This window comes from Marmota monax, unplaced genomic scaffold, assembly GCF_021218885.2.
Source record: "Marmota monax isolate L192 unplaced genomic scaffold, Marmota_monax_Labrador192_F-V1.1 WCK01_AAM20220418_F8-fsc00438, whole genome shotgun sequence".
NCBI classification, from domain to species: Eukaryota; Metazoa; Chordata; class Mammalia; order Rodentia; family Sciuridae; genus Marmota; species Marmota monax.
Genome location: NW_026693919.1, coordinates 1 through 18,278, shown reverse-complemented (window position 1 = coordinate 18,278; position 18,278 = coordinate 1). Strand labels below are relative to the sequence as shown.

General features: G+C 32.3%; 1 long non-coding RNA gene across 1 annotated transcript; it reads left to right on the top strand.

Moving 5' to 3' along the window:
• The first annotated feature begins 4,395 nt into the window (after window positions 1–4,395).
• LOC124106005 (uncharacterized) lies at window positions 4,396–18,272 on the top strand. Its single transcript, XR_006855963.2, has 3 exons — window positions 4,396–6,650; window positions 8,560–8,615; window positions 13,424–18,272. It is a non-coding gene; the product is annotated as an uncharacterized LOC124106005 (long non-coding RNA).
• The last annotated feature ends 6 nt before the right edge of the window (window positions 18,273–18,278 follow it).

Here is an 18,278-nt window from a genome sequence, read left to right as displayed (position 1 = left end):
GAATAAAATTATTTTGCATTAGGAAGAGGAAAGTGAAGGGAGGGGTGTGAAAATAGGGTAGGCAGGATAGTAGAATGAATTTAACATTTTTACCCTATTTGCATATATGTTACATAACCAAGTAATTCTACATCTTGTACAACCAAAAGAATGAGAAGTTATACTCCATTTATGTATGATATTCTTCTGTCATGTATAACTAATTTGAACAAATTAAAAATATAAAAAAGGATCGGTACAATATTCAGAAACTCAGTGTAATCCATATTGTTAACAGCCCAAGAAGCAACATCATAAGACCATATCAAATGACAGTGAAAGGCATTTGTAATTATCAATAGTACCATCATCTACAACACAACATTCAAAACCTAGCTATTGAGTGGAAATTTCCTCAAATGTAAGATTATTTAAAATATTCCTACAGATAGCATAAAAATTAATGGTGATATATAGAAATATTTTCTCATAAAGCCAATTTTTTCCTCATTAAAAATCACAAGGAACATAGAAAATTTCATAACTAAAAATCAAATTAACTATGCTGCAGAATATAGAATTAACACATACACACACACACACACACACACACACACACACCTCAATTGTATATCTATATATTACCAATGAAGTGGAAGTCAAAACAAATAAACCAACACCATTTACAATTATTATAATGAAAATTGAACAATAAATAATGAAATAACCACACATGTGAGATATATGGTGAAAGTTCCAATAATCTTATAAAAGATATCAAAGAATTAAATAGGGACATGCCACATTCAAACAAAGGAAGATTCAATACTAAGGTGATTGGCACCAATACCATTTATATCAAAGTCACAGTAAGGTTTCTTGTAAGCATAGGGAAATTGATTCTATGAAGTATAGAGATAGTAGAAATAGCCACAACAATGTTGAAAACAAAGAACAGAGTGAGAAGAATTGTTTTTCAAAGTGAAAATGGGGAACTAAAAAAATCAAATGACACACAGATAAATGGAAGAGAAGAGAGAACTGAAAAAGTACACCAACAAATACATCTAATTAGTTTTTGACAGAGGTAGAAAACCCCAACTCAACAGATGAGGGGTCACTTTTTCAAAAGGTTTTACTAGAGTAAATGGACACAAAACAGTTTTGATTGCTCACTCTTCAAAAAATTGTAAGTCAAGATGTAGCATGTGGTTAAGTGTAAACCATAAAGCTAGACCTTTTTGAAATGCCATAGCACAAAAACTGAGGGACTTTTTCATAAAAGAAAAAAGGCAATGTCTTCTAAATAAAAATTTTAAAACTCTTGGAGAAAAAAAAAATAGAGACCTAGAGAAAATATAGGCAAATCACACATCCAACAAAACACATGTCTGTAAAGCATAGTTTTTTAAAGCTCAACATTTAAAAAACACAAACAACCCAATTAGAAATAGTAAAATACATGCAAAAAATGTTCCCTAGATGGGATGAAAAAGATGACAAATGAACAGTTAAAGATGGTCCATATCATTACATATATGGAAGTGTGAATTAAAACCATGAGAAACATGAGTAAATGCAAATAGAATGGCTAAAACAAATACTAGTATTTTCAACAAGTGTTGGTGAGATTGCAAAGAAGTGGGTCATTCGTGTGTCATTGTTGGAAACATCAACTCTGCAAAATAATTTATTTTGAGCTGTAAAAAGCTTAAAATATAGTCCAGCAATTTTACTCTGAGACATATATCCCAGAGAATTAAAATTCTATTTTTAAGTAAAATCTTCTTTGTAAATATTCATAACAAACTGATTTATAATAGCTAAAAATTGATAACATACAAGAAGTGGGTATATTTGTGTGTCATTGTTGGAAACATCAACTCTGCAAAATAGTTTCCTTTGAGCAGTAAAAAGCTTAAAATATAATCCAGCAATTTTACTCTGAGACATATATCCCAGAGAATTAAAATTCTAATTTTAAGTAAAATCTTCTTTGTAAATATTCATAACAAACTGATTTATAATAGCTAAAAATTGATAACATACAAAAGTCCTTCAGTAAGTGAATGGCTGAAATATTTCTGATATATCTACACAAGGGAGTTCTAGTTATCAGTAAAGATAAGTGAATTCAAACATGGAAAAACTTGGATGTGCATCATGGATATTACACAAGAGAAAAAAGGAAGCCGATCTCATAGGGATACAGAATTTGTGATTCCATTTAAATCATAGTCAAGCAATCACACAATTAAAGAGATAGAGAACTGTTCAGTGGTTTTCAGGAGTTAGCAATGTAGAAAAAGGATCTTAATATATCCATGAGGGGTAATGTAGGGAGCAATGTAATGATTATATGATCATGCATCTTGATTGTGGAAGTCATTACATGAATGTAAACATGGCAAGATAGCATAGCACTAAACACACAAACACACATATACACACAGAGATGACTGCACATACATTGATGCAATTGGTTATAGTCTTGCCTGTTTTTCCAATGCCATTCACAGTTTGGATAGTGTAGAAAAGGAACATTTTAATGTTGGGAGAGGCTGAGTAAGGGTTATATGGGACTTCTCTCGTATGTTCTTTGTAGGTCTTTAAATCTACTATTATTTTAGCATAAAAAGTTAAAATATACACCAAAATGGGATAGGACTACACACCTAACATATGACAGAGAAAAATGAAACAACATAACAAAACTGAACATATCATATGGTGGTGAAAATATGAACTGACTGGGCAGAGTCCAGACTCACATAATGGGTTGAAAGGGAAAGCAAGCACATCTGGTAAAGCCAGTTTGCAAAATAGTTTGCTTCTTATAACATTAGATATATACATACTATATGGTACATCAAACTCATCTCTAGGTATTTACCCACAAAAACAAACTTCAGCATACACAAACTTTGTGTGAATATGTCTATAACACCTTTTTTCCCACAACTGTCAAATCTATAAACTAAAGTCCTTTAGTGAATGAATGAATGAACAAATTATTGTACATCTTTTTGATGGGAATCTCCTTAGAAATAATAAAGAGAGAACAATTGAACCACTTGATAACATAAATAAGTCTCAAATATATGTGTATTATGTATGACACTCTGGAAAAAGCAAACCTGTATGGACAGAGAGAAGATTTGTTGCTGGGGATTGACAGTGGTGTATGACTACAAAGTGGTAGCCAGAGGGAAAATAAATCTTTGACGTGATTACTGTAGTAGTAACATGAGCCTGCACACATTTCAGTACCTATAAGACTGTATTCCACAGAGTGAAATTTTCTGTACATAATTTCTAAAACCCAATGTGTCTAATTGAAATAAGTGTTAATGCAAAGATGAATTTTAGCCTAAACCTTTTGGCCAAATGTTTGAGAAAGTAATTAACCTACATATTCAATCTTCTCACTAAATTCAAGCAGAATAAATTAAAGGATTATCACATTTTGGTAAATCATAATGAAACTATGGATAATCAATGTGTAATGTGTATGAAAATAAGACAAAAAATAAAATAAGAATTACATTATTTAGATGAATAATGAGATTGCACTTGTATTATCATAAATGAAAGCAAGGTTAAAGTGTATCTGCATTTGAATTTCTCCAAGAGATGATTCTTAGAAAAGAATTTCACTTTCACTGAAAATACCCCACACAAATTACAATATTATAAAAACATTTTAAAAACAGCCAAATGCTCAGACATTGCTCACTGCAAAGCACACATAAAAAGAAATACAAGAGGAATTTTTCCAGGATGAAAGTCCTGTATGTGTATTTAAATATGTTTAAAAATTGAGCAGTCCTAGAAAAAAGTAAATATGAAATGACAATAATATATAATTTTAAAAATACACTTAATATTCTATTCATCATTTAAATGCTGTATTCAAACTTGTGATTTTTAAGATCCATACTTTAAACATAAGAACATAGATAGGTTGAAAGAGAAAAAATTTAAATTTACACAGAAATATAAAAAAGACTTAAATTTATCCTCTAAGCATAAAAACTGGTTAGACATTAACAAATTGATGTAAGGATCCATACCAGAAACTGAGTGAGACATTTCATAGTGGTATAATATGGGGAGCCACTGTGAATGACCCATGAAAGAACAAACAAGGCTCATCATTGGAGAAAATGCCCATTTATTGAGGAACAGCTCTGCATATTAATAGAGCCAGGGGTGGTTTGACAGTTATGACAGTTTAACAGTTTAATGGTTTGACAATTGGCATGGAGTATGTATGTCATCTGTAGTTTTATCTGCTAAATCATTGCCCAAACTAAGGGCTCCAGGCAATCCTGTATGTGCCCTGATATGTCCTATAAAGAACGGATCTTTTCTGTCCCAGATTAGAATTTGGGACTGTTGTCTTTCACATATGCTCCTAGAGAGTTAGGGTATTGTTCTCTAACCCAGGGTTTTTGGGAGAGACAGTCCTGGCCAGTTTCAGTGTACATAAATACAAGCTTGCTTTAATCTGATTTAAAATTGGAGTTGGTGGTCTTTTCTTTGTGTTGTGGTTTAACAATTCAAGACGACTGTAATATTAATCCATAAAAGGAAAGTTCTCTCCATGTTAACTCTGCTATCTTTCCATTTGTAAGCTCTGTATTTATAGAGAAAAAGTTTTATTTTGGCTATTTATTTAATGTCTTTAAGCCATAGGTTTTTCTAAGAAACAAAACTGTACAAAAGTGAACAAGTAGATTTTTAATTGTTTTTACAGGGTCATTGTTTAGTTATAATTTTTGCTTATAAGTCAATGAAGATAATAAAACAAAGGTAGTAGGTCCTCTGTTTCTGCAGTTTCCATATATGTAGATTAAATCAACCATGGAGCTACAATATTAAATATATATATTCTTAACAAAATCAGGTGGTTTTTTCCTGTCATTATTCTGTAAACATGATAGCATAACAACAATTTACACAACATTTACAATGTATCAGGTATTATGAATAATCCAGAGATGATTTTAAGTATATAGGGAGATGTTTGCAGGTTATATTTTATTTTATTTAAGGGACTTGAACATTCACAGATTTGGTATCCACTGAGGATCCTAAAAACAATTCCCTACATATACCAAAGGAGAACTGTACATACATTCATATATAGAACTTTGTTTAAACTTCTAAGTTTTCTTAGAATCCATCTTAACCATAACACAATAATTAGTTGTTTTTTTGTTTGTTTGTTTGTTTGGGGGGAAGGCTGTTATTTTTGTTAGTGGGGATTGAACTCAACCACTGAGCCACATCCCCAGACCTATTTTGTATTTTATTTAGAGACAGAGTCTCACTGAGTTGCTTAGCACCTTGCTTTTGCTGAGATTGGCTTTGAACTCAACAATCCTCCTGCCTCAGCCTCCAGACTCCTGGGATTACACGCATGTACCACCATGCCAGACATTTGCATTTGGGTCTATTTTTTTTTTTTTTACCTGAGATTTAAGAAGTAGAAATTCAGTAGTAGATATAGTTATAATAAGCAATTGTCTGCTACAAAACATATTGTGAATTTTTTGAGGTTTGTATTTTCCTTTAATACAATAGTTTACCCATTGGCCCACAAAGCTTTGATATGGAATACAAACACTACCAAAAACTTCCCTATCAAATATCTAAAGGAGAAAACATGGTTTATAAAACCTTTACGTTACACCGCAATACACTGTAAATGTCAAGCTTTTGGGAAAAGGCACCAGTGCACAGAAGTGCAGGCCTTAATGTGCTTTAGCAAGTACAGGGGAGATGTGAAGGGGCACCTTTGGGGCTGTAGAAGGCTGGATTCTGCAATCCACAGAGCTGCCTTGGGCCTGGACAGACCAGCCACGCCCTCCAATCTTTACTCCTGTCTGGCTCCCCGGGAATTCCTTTGACCCCGCCCTGCAAGAGCCCCGCAGTTGGTGGCCACGAGACCCAGGCATTGCATTACAACCGCCATCACTGTGGCCAGGCCGGTTAACCACACAATACTGTCTCTCCTGATAATCCTCTCAGGCCTGGCGTGGCCGACCTCTGGTGGCCAGAGTAAGTAAAGGGCCCAACTGGATCTGAGGGCAGCCTTTAGCAGAGACCTTTAGCAAGATGAGCTTCAGCCTCCTCGCTCCAGAAAGCTCAGACTGGTGAAGGATGCAGCAGAGCCAAACCTGTTTCAAGGCTCTGATCCTTGAAGGCCCCTGAGCCCTGGTGGTGAGAAGGCTCCCTGCAAACCCGGGATACTTGTCCCTCATTTATGTGACCTGTATAAGAAGAGGTGCATCTCCTGTGGAGGTGCGGGAAAGAGAGAGTCTGCATGGGGTCCGGACCCTGGGATGGGGTCTTCCGTTCAGGACTGAGGTCAACAGGCCCCAAAGTGTCTCTGGATAGCAAATCTCTTGCTCTCACAGGATCTTCTACCTGGGATCAGCAAGGTGTAGTTTTGGAGCTTGGAGTGTGTGCAAATGCTAGGGCTTGGGAGTTTAAAAGGTGATGAAGGGAAAGGAGACAAGTGAAGACTGAAGATTCTGCTCCCCACTGGGGAACGTTGACCTGTGCTTTTTCTTGCTGCAGGCTCTAAATCATCACTTCTGCAAATTACAGTGCCGGAGAAGTTTGACAAAAACACCAACCGTAAGGATGTTACAGAAACACACGTAATTAAGAAATCAATTTTATAAAATTTATCCGTGCTTTATTTTTACTGTACTATGGCCCAGATCAATTTATGTACATTCCTTTGTGAAATTCTGTTTGTGTTCTAATTTACCATGCTAAGGAGTGTTTTAGTTTGAGAACAATCTTTGATTTTTTTTAAATTTTTTTTAGGTAATGTAGGAATTATATGTAATTATTTTAAAACAGAAACTGAAGAACAAAACAATACAAACAGTGCCCCAAATTTTTGGAATGCAAAATGGAGTGTACCATTTACAGGACTCTTACAAAATATATACATTTAATGATGTATGGTCTTGCACATGAGATCATGCTAACATTGACCTTGTACCAATTTTAAACTGGAATACAAAATAAAATAAAAAAACAAAAGCCAGAAAACTTCATGGCTATATAGGTATCCATATGTATATATAAAACCTTCAGAAAAAGGACATTATATCATTTAAAAAGGATGTACATTGCAAAGTTAAATCTAGACAGCACAAACAATTGTGAATACAGTGAATATTTACCTTGGTTTTAAAGATAGTAAATTTAAAGTATGTGAATATTTACACATGGACATACACATTTGTAATGATCATCTGAGTCTTTATATGGTTGTAATATCACATATTTTACAAAACTTTTGACATGTACATCGTTTCATAAGGCTTTGGTAGTTCATCTACATAGGATCAATGAGTACACAGGTAAATATTTTTAGGATATGTATTTCAAAATATCTTCACTTCTTTCCAAATCATATAGTTGCTCTTACACAAATGGCACACTACCTTAATTATCATCATTTCATCATAAGTCTCTGAAATTTGGTATTTTTCTGCTTTTGCTTTTTTTAATTATTTTGCCTGTTTCATTTTTTAATATGTAAATCTTGTACATTGTCTTGCCAAATTTTACAAACAGCTCCTGGGATTTTGTAATAGATAATATTCAATCTACAAGTCAATTTTTGAGTGAAATGAAATTTCAATAATATCAAGTTAATTTATGAATGTGATTTTTTTCTATGTATTTGTCTAATTTGATTGTTCTCTGTCATGTTTTGTATTTTCAATTATAAGTAGACTGCATATATGCTTTAAAAATTTTTTAGATGTTGGTGAAGCTTTATTTTATTCATTTATTTATATGTGGTGCTGAGAATCAAACCCAGCGCCTCACACATGCTAGGCAAGCGCTCTACCACTGAGCCACAATCCCAGCCCAAGTCTGCATATGTTTAAGGTTTACTCACACTATGTAAAATGGTATTTTTAAAGTTTATTTTATAATTGTTTCTCATTGTATAGAAATAAACCATATATTTGTGTATGTAACTGTATATATCAATACTGCAAATAAGAATTTTAAATAGTTAATAATAGTAATAGGTTTCTGTTTCTTTTGACTTTTTATGTATTACATACATATTATTTACAAAAGAGCTTCATTTTTTCCCTTTTTTTCCTATCCTTAGGAGTTTTTTTCCTTTTTTTCATTTTTATTTCATAAGTAATGTTGAGAAGCTCCCACATGACATTAAATATGAGTTAATAAATAGTTCATCAATTTCATCCATGTTTTTTTCTTTCTTTATTTTGTGCTTAACAGGCACACAAGTGTATCTGCACAGGAAAAATAACTTGCAATGTTCTATAGCACAGCAGCAGAATTATGGTTGACAACAATTAATACTATATTTTAAAATAGGTAGTTCAGAGGATTTTGATTGAATTTAAATTTAGTTATGAATAATTCTGTCATAAACTTCAATTTTGAGGTGTGCAGTACATAATTCATGTGTATGAAAGAGTATATACATATAAAAAATCTTAGCTTTTTACTTTTAAGGATCTAAAATTTCTAACGACTATTTTCTCTTTTAATACTTTGCTGCAGGTGACCTATAGTATCACTATTGAGGAGAAAACATACATTCTCTCTCTCAAAAAACAGTAAGTGTCCATTTTTCTTTTCATACAGTTGTTTTTATAATCACCACCCTAAATTGAGCTTAAATAAAAGCATAAATACTTCATTTCTTTAACACATTGTATCTGCTTTGGAGTTAATGTTAGGCTTGAATTTCAAACATTAATTGTGATTTAATAATCTAGCCAAATTCTAATTTAATGATAGAAATATTAATGCATGTTTGATGAATGAGAATTATTCTATTTTACTCCTTAAAATGTAAGCAGAAATGCAATAATCAAAGGCCTTTTTTATGTCTGTTTAATTTTTTTTACCTGTAGAGATCATTTTACATATTTATATTTTTTAAGCATCTTAATTCACATTACACTTGTCAAAATAAAAATTAAAATTAAAATGGAGATCAGGCCTGAGAAGTTCCTCAACCAAAAAAAAAAAAGAAAAAGAAAGAAATCAGATAGACCATGAAAATAGCCATAAGTTGTACACATAATTACAACTTAAAGTGGGTCTTTCTTTGTAAATGCCAGTGTTGGCAAAATAAAACTTAAGCCCAGCGAATCTAAAGTGCTCAAGTAAGGCATAATTATATGATCAGGGACCTTCCCACAAGGGAACTAAAAGAAAAGTTAATAACCGTAGCCAATCACATATTTCCTTTGTTTTTACTTCCAAAGTTACAATATAGATACTTGCCCTTCAACTCTTCTCTGATTTTATGCTTTCCATTCATGAATTGCTGTGAACTGAAGTTCACTCTTTTTTAAGTTCTTTCACATTTTGTTGCACCTCACAATAATGTTTTTTATCATTTTGCTACAGTTTATCCTTTTCTATCTATAAATTCTCTTTTCTCCTTTTATTCTGTTAGAAAACCAATGGCATTAACTTTGTACATAACCTTCAGTAATTTCCTATTCTAAATTCTATCTTTAAAACAACACATAGAAATGGACAGAAAAGTTTGTTTTTCTACAAACATCTATATTAATTTGAAACTGGTAGATTTTATTAATAATGTGCAATGTATATCTTGTTATTCTCAGCATGACATTCTTTAATAGATAACAATCCACATTATGTAGAATCATGGATAATATTATTTTCAGGGAATGTCTCTCTGGAACCCTACAGTGAGCATCCTTATATATAAATTCTTATATATATATTTTGCTTTATAGTTTTGACATCAAGAAATGGGATGCCAGATCAAGAAGTACCAATAAAATGACAATAATAAATAGCAACAATGACAAAAGTGGCTGACATTTATTAAGCACATACTGCTTGCCAAACAGATTAAATTAACAATTTCCATATACTTATTTAATTTTCACAATAATCTCTAAAGGCAGGCATTGTGTATTACTCACATGTTTTAATGCACTAATAGTTCTAGAAATATTTTTATATAATTATAATATTTTATATAATTATGACCAATTATTTTCTGAAAAGTCAGTACCAGTTTAATTGTCCAAAATAATGCATGATGTGCCAAAATATCTTTTCTCAAGGTAGCATATCGTGTCAGGGAGCACATCGTAAAGCAAGCCATTTACCTGATAGATGAGAAGCAAATAAGAGAGAATGAGGAGGAGACCAAAGTTCCCATGTACCCAATGACCCAAAGCCTCCTACAATAACCACAACTCTTAAAAGTTCTACCACATTCCAATAGTGCTTATAGCCTGGCGACCTGTCATTTAACCCATGGGCCTTGGAGGACATTGCAAATGCAATCTATAGCCACCTACTTGAATGCTCTGTTATTGCTCTATTGAGAGTCTTAGTCATTTTCAATAAGGGATCTTGCATTTTCAATTTAGTGTTGGCCCCCAAAATTAACTAGCTCATTTGTGGCTATGTTACTTAATTTGTTCAAAGAGTGTTAGCTGACATAAACAGAGGGTTGAAAACAGCTTTGTGATTTTCTGCTTCCCATCAAGTTTGTCTACCATTGCCATGAAAATATACTTGAACTAACTTCCTGGAAGCAGTGTCACATGGATTGCAGCCAAAATACCCTATAAGTCTCATTCAAGGTCAGCCAAAATTCACTTGAATCCTACACCAAATCTGGTTGAGGTTAGTAAAAGTACTGAATCTACCCTCACATTACCCAGAAAGGGACAAATATTTGCTTATTTTTTTATTGTGCATATTGTAGTTTTCTGGTAGTTTGGTATGTAGCATTTTATGTAAGATCATTATTTAGGATTGATTCATATTGATGTATATATACAAAATGAGTTCATTTATATTCAGTGCATATGTAGACATCAAATCAATATGTCTTACCTATTATTTATCCACCAATATTTGTAGGGATGTCCATTAATTTTACTCAATTGATTAACAACAATGCCAAGAAAAGTTGTCTGTGGATGTCATTGTTCTTGTTCTTGACTTCCTCAGAGGCACCTGTGAAATTGTTACGTCATAAATGAGAAAACATTCATGTGTGGCATACACTGCAAATATTTTAGTTGAAGAAGTGCATACTGACTGCCACTAACAATTCAAAGCTATCTCTAATCTCTATATCCTCAACCAAATGCACAATTTTACTCTTTTATTATTGCCAATTAATACATAAAGGATTCCACTTCATAGTAAAACAGTTCAAGATATATTTCCCTACTTTTTTTCCACTACTTGGAGCATGCCATATGTTTTCAAATATTTGTCCACCATTCTAATTGAACCCTTCCCCTAGATTTAGCTTTTTCTTTGTGGCTTTATTTTTATTCCCTTGGTTTTGAAATATTTATTTTTAATATATAATTTATTTTTCTTTTTAGTTTTTTTTTTTTACAATCAGCTTGGGAGAAATTATATTTTCTGTGTATATTAACCCTTTGATTTGTTCTAGATGTTGCAGGTATGCTGCCCAGTCTATCGATTGCCTTCTTTTTAGGATTTACGGCTATAAAAATTTAATTTTCATTTCAACAGTTCTATTCATATTTTGTCTGATTGATTTTAGAATTTCCCACTTATGTTTCTTACATCTTGAATTTGTATCATAATGATCCTTCAGTGATACTAAAAGTGTTTATACACTTCAGATGAAAATATAGTGCTGGCTTTATTGATTATCACTATCTTCTTATTTTTCTTGATATTGCAACTTTTATGCAGACCCTGATATTGGTTAGTCAGAAAACTTGCAGATTATTTTCTTCAGTTGAAATAAATGCATAGAATGCTTTCTGAATTGGTGTGTTTCTGCAAATTTTCCTTTTGTTTTCAATGAACAATACCTCATGAATCATATTCATTCATATAGTTTTTTGTTCTAAAAGTTCATCTTAAGTGAATTTTTCAGTACATGTTTTGTTGTTGTTTATATTTGTGTGTGTATGCATATGTGTGAATTTTGAAGTATTTATGCTTTACCAATTCAGTTCTTGGCCACCAAAATCTCTTTGATATATTTATTAAATTAAAAATTTTCAGTGTGATATGTTTCAGTTTTAGAATGCCCATTTTATTTTTCTTGAAATGATCTCCTTTGAAATCAATTAACTTTCCTTCAAATTCTAATTTTACTCTTAAATCAGTGCTAATTTCTTATTTATTTATTTATTTTCCTTACATGGAATATTGGTTTTTTAGTGATCAATTATCCCTTTGCTATTTAAGCCAGACTCCTTTGTAGTTTCATGTAGGAGTAAAAAAATATACTTCTGAGGGCCTAAGGTGAATAAACTTGAAAACTGAAGTGTTATAATTATGTTAGATTTCTTTTAACATATAATTTTTCCCCTGAATACGACTTCTGTATCCTATTTCCACTACCTTCATTTGCATGCTTTACAGATAAAAAAATGTGACTCTGCTTTCATGCCATTATTTATTATCCAGGATCTTGCACCTAAATTTAGATATTTTCCTTGAATCTATACATACATTCAGTTTCCTTGAATAAACTGATAAATAACATTTTTTTTCTGCATTGGGAAGATTACAGTTTTGGTTCTAAATTGAGAAGAAAAATTTGTCAGGAATGAGAGAAAATGAAATAGATATAAAGAGTGAAGAGGGAAAGAAAGAAGTCTGTGAGTGCCCCAGCATCTATTCTAGTCTGGCCTTGAAATGTGTTTTGGTGCCTGTGATCCTGATAGCTTGTTGCTTAATCTTCATTTCATCCCATGGGAAAATAATACCTCTCACCACTTTTTGTCAAGTGCATCCACAAAAATTGTTTAGCTTGTGAAATTTGAGCAAAATACCAGTATCCCCTGTGAACTAAGCTTTAGGACTAACATATGCTTACACAGCTTCTTTTGCCTTTTTGCTACAAAAAGGCATGTTTAAGGGTAAGGCATGCCTTTCCTAGATTTCAGAGTGAAGTTGAGACTCCAGGAGACTCATGAACACTCATTGTTCTTTTTAGGGCACTGAGGAATTGAAGGTTGTTTTAATCATAGTATAATTTCATGAAAACTATTTAATAAAAAAATAGATTAACCCATTTTTAAGTGTTAGCAAATATTAAGATATTCATCCCATGGTATCTATTGAAGGTGGATCTTAAATAAAAGTCTCTTGAAATACGAAATTCCTATTATTGCATGAAGTTTGCATTGAACAATTTATCATTCTGAATTCATCACAGCTCCATACTAGTCCTGGTTATAGTAGTTAATTTTGTTTTGTATTTTTTCTTATGTAGATAATACAATATTAAGACAGGTGAGTCTATTTTAGTTTAGATATTTGGACTTAAAACATTGATAGTAAATCTTGATTCATTTCACTGTTCTAGAAGTTATTATTAATGATATTAATACAATGAAATTTCAATGTTTGTTTGAAATAGGTCATATTTAGCCCCAAATTTCCCAGTGTTTTCATATAGCAAGTGGGGATCATTACAAGAAGATTCTTTATTTGTTAAGGTAAGTTTTGATATTTTCTGTGTTTTAATTTGGTTAAGGTGCTAGTGTTGGCAAGAAAACGGACGCTTTATACTCTATAATGTTGTTGGGGAAACAGATAACAAACACCTCCCCCCCCAGGCAAATATGGCAAATTTCTTGGAAATCATATTGACTAAAACAGATACTTTTACTTTACTGGAAATCACAAATCATTTATCAATCAATAAATAAATAAAACAAGAAGAAGAAGAAAAAAAAAGGAGAGATCTAGGTATATAAGAAGTTCTTTTTAGAGAGAAAAAACAGAATGGTGAGTGTGAGGATGCAAAAATACGCCCAGAATCTTAAGTAGGTTCACATGCGAATCATTGGAACGTGAATGGTTTCCAAAAGGCTTTCGGGAGCTAGAAGGTTTTGGAAATATGTGAGAAAATAAGTGTGTAAGATATTTATTTTGGTTGAACAGATTGGTAAGAGGCAAATGAGAGTGATGGGTCAGATTATTTTGCTATATCAGAACTGAGAGATAATGTGATTAAAAATATGGTAACTATAGTCTGTTTGGTTCACCCTACCTTATGCAATTAGTAAGTAGAACAAAATGAAAGAGATATGTTACAATAGGCTGATTGGGATTCAATTTGGCTTTCGGACTGGGGATACTATCTGGACTACAGCATAGGGGTTGGAAAGAAGCAGAACTCGAGTTCTGAGTTCAGAGACATCGAAGCAGTTGAAACTTGCATGGCACATTGTCAGAGATGTGGGGGTGTACTGTCTGCAGCCCACTTTGCTAGAGTAGTGGAATGGGTTGCCAAGAGACCAAAGAAAGCACCCAGAGAGGGCATGCAAGATGTATATTTTATTAAAAACTGCTTACAGGTAAGGTCCAGTGATGACAGTTTGAACTGATAGCACTTGCATCTGTTTTGTTGATAAAGACAGAATTTTACTTTTTTTGACATCTGAATATTCCACCATTTATACAAATTGCATTTTTCTTTTCCATTTTTCTTTTGTAAGGGAAGTTAGGCTGATTCCAAATCATAGCTATTATCAATATTATTGCAATAAAATGGGCATATAGGGGCCTTTTTGTAATATTGACTCCATTTCTTGGGCTATATACCCAGAGTTGGGAATCACTGGGTCTTAGAGTATACCTACTTATAGTTTTTTTGAAGAGGTCTTCCTTTTTGTTAATTGTTTTATGTCCTTGGGCGGTGCTTCCTTGCTTGACTGTGAATTTGGCTACACCTATGTGCTGAATTGTTGTGAGTGAAATAGGGATATAAATATCAGACACTATTGGGATATATTGGTATCAGCTGAGGTCTGGTGGAATCATCTTGCTAAGTCCCCAGGCATTCATCTAAGATAAGAAAAGATTTTACTAAGAGAAAATATTAAAAGTCTAGAGGGAGGTCCACCTTATCACCCTCAACCCTCTAACCCAAAGTCAAAACCTAGCAGTAAGAAGGTTAATTTGAGTTACCATTAAATTAATTGCCTTCTGTACAAAATGCAATACTGTATATAGAGAGGTTACACATAATATAGAATGGAAACCATTCAGATAAAGACAGAAATTAATGAGACAGAAACATAGAAAAGAATAGGAAAAAAATCTACAAGACCAACCTTGAATCCCTTGAAAGGATTAGTGAGAATAATCCCACGTAAGAACTCTCTAGAACAAAAATAAAAATATCTACAAATATTAAGGATGGAGAATCATTATTACTAGTCATACATAAACCAAAATATTTTACAATTCTATAATGGTTTCATGCCAAAAATTCTATCATTTGTTTGATAAAGACAATTTATCAAAATTTAGACAGGAAAAAGTAAACAATCTCAGTTGACATTTATTTAAAATTTGAATTTTTAAACACCTACTTTCCCAGATTTAGTTAATCTCACTTTAGTGTATTCCCCATGTTCTGAGGAAGAGAGGATATTACCTATTGAGAGGTGACTTGGCTGTTGCAGCTATGGTATTAAAAATAATGCTTTCAAGAATATTCATGTGCAAATAGTTGTGTGGATGTAACATTTTATTTCTCTGGGATATGTGGGTAAGGGTGTGATTACCAGATCCAGTTGTAAATAAATGTGTGTTTTGGTGATTTTTTTAAGAAAATACCAAATTATTTTCCAGAGTGTCTATAGAATTTTAATATGCTCACCACCAAAGTATGAGGGATAGAGCTCTTCATAATAATCAACATTTGGCATTTTAATCATGCACACACATAGACAAAATATTAGCTTCTCTCATTTAGCAGTATCTCGTGTGGTTTTGATTTGTGTTTCTTAATGGCTAGTGAGTGATGGATATATTCTCATGTGCACGTCACTTTTTGAGATAGGTCTATTTATGTTTTTCTTTCATTAACTGGATTGCCTTTTAAAACTATTATGCCATTATATGCATATATTTTAAATCCACATTTTGTCAGATGCTTTTTTTGGAAGTATTTTCGCTCAGCCTGTGAGGTACTGATTAGAAAGTAAGACTATTTCATGACAACTTTTTTTTCTAAAAGTTTTATTTTTCTATGCATGCTGTTTAATTCTGTGTCTGAGACAATTTTGATTAAGGTGTGCAGGGTTTGTGTCAAGGTTCATTCTTTACTAGTTATGTAACTGTCCAATAACTGATAGAAAAGGCAGCCTTTTAACATTAAAAGAAAATATTGTGGCACTTTTGTCAAAAATCAGTTGGGCACATTGGTGTGGATATATTTCTGTGCTGTTTATTCTGTCCAATTCTAGGTGTGTGTCCAGTTCTATAATGTCACTTTCTTTACTCTGCTTGCTCATTAAATATTTATATAGACTACAGTGATCCTACTGTATTCTTCTTTCTCAAGGTTTCTACAATGTTCTATTTCGAGATTTGTCTTTTTAACATAAATGTTAGACAAAGCTACTCCATATGTAGAAAAAATAACTCTACTTGCTAGGATTGAGCTATAAATTGTTAGATCTGTAGGTCAATTTGAGAAGAATCAACATTTTTAGTTTTCCCTCCCCCAAAACACAGTCGGTCCATCTCTATTTTTTTTTATGTCTTTCATTAGAATTTTATAATTTACCTTTTTCACCTTCAGCTTATATTTTAAGGTTTACAAATAAATGTTTCATTTCCTTTGGAGCAAATGCTACTACTGTGTTTAAAAATCATCTTCCATTTGCTTGTTTTTATCGTCTGGAGATCAACTTACTTATGTGTGTTTAACTTACATGCTACCAGCTTGATAAATTTTCATATTAGTTCTAAAAGTTTTTTTTTTTCAGATTCCTTGAAATTTTTTTTAATAGACACTTATTTTACAAACAGGAATGGTTTCCTTTTCTCTTTTTCAATCTGTCCACTTTAAAAAATTTATTTCCTTTGACTCATTGTGCTTGCTACGATCTGCATTAATGTGCTAGCAGTAATGAAGGTAGACTTGCTCCATGTATTCCCTATCTTAGGAAAAGTGTTCAGTCTTTCACCATTGGGGAGAATGTTGCCTGTAGGTTTGCTTAGACTCTTTATCAAGTTGAGAAAGCTCTCTTTTTCTAATTGCTAATTGTGTTTTTCTTTTTCTTTGCCATTAGTGGATGAAGGAGTTTTTAATTATATCAAATGATTCTTCTGTATCAATTGGTAGGGTCCTATGAATTTTTTCTTTGTTTTCCTAACAAGGTAGATTGCACTAATGAATTTTCAAATCTTGAAACAGTCTCACATACCTAGAGAAGCAGCATCTTGGGCCTGGTATATAAAATTCCTTTTCTCATGATTGAGATGATGATGATGATGATGATGATGATGATGATGATTTTGATAATTTCTTGAAGATGGATGTTATCAAAGACCATCAGAGACATTGATCTGTGGATTGCTTTTTGTACTAGCTTAATCCAAATTTTTTTTCCGATTAAAATTTTATTTTATTTTATTTATTTTTTTTTAATTTATTTTTTTTATTGGTTGTTCAAAACATTATAAAGCTCTTGACATATCGTATTTCATACATTAGATTCGAGTTGGTTATGAACTCCCAATTTTACCCCAAATACAGATTGCAGAATCACATCGGTTACATATCCACATTTTTACATAATGCCCTATTAGTAACTGTTGTATTCTGCTACCTTTCCTATCCTCTACTATCCTGGCCTCAAAAAGTGCATAGGCAAGTCTTTCCTATATTCTGGAAAATGTTGTATCCAATATGTGAACTTTTAACATGTTTGGTGAAGTCATTGGTCTATATGAAATGGGTACATTTAAGTTGCCAATTCAATTTATTTAATGGTTGTAACAATATTTATGTTTAATCTGTGTTGCTTTAGTGTTTGTGACCTTTGAGGAATGTTCTCTCTTATCTTGGTGTATTCATATATATAAATTTGTTCATTACATGTCTTTATTATTCTTAGCAGAAGCTATAGGCCTGCTCTTTCTTGAATTGATTGTTTGTGTTTTCTTTCTTTTAAATTGAATTGATCAAAGAACCAGCTATCTCTTCTTTGATTTTTCTATATTGTTTTCTTATTTAGAACTGTGTTTATTATTTTCTACATCCCAGTAGTTTGGAGTGAACTTTGGTCTTTTTCTAGGTTTTTTGAAGGAAAAAGTCATCTTGTTGATCTTTCCTCTTTTCTAACCTAAGTATTTTCCTACTAAAATTATCCTCTCAGAACAGCTTTGGTTGCATCCAACAGCAATATGTTTATTGTTTCTTTAATTCAGATTTACCTGTAACCATATTTAATACAAATACATAATTAACA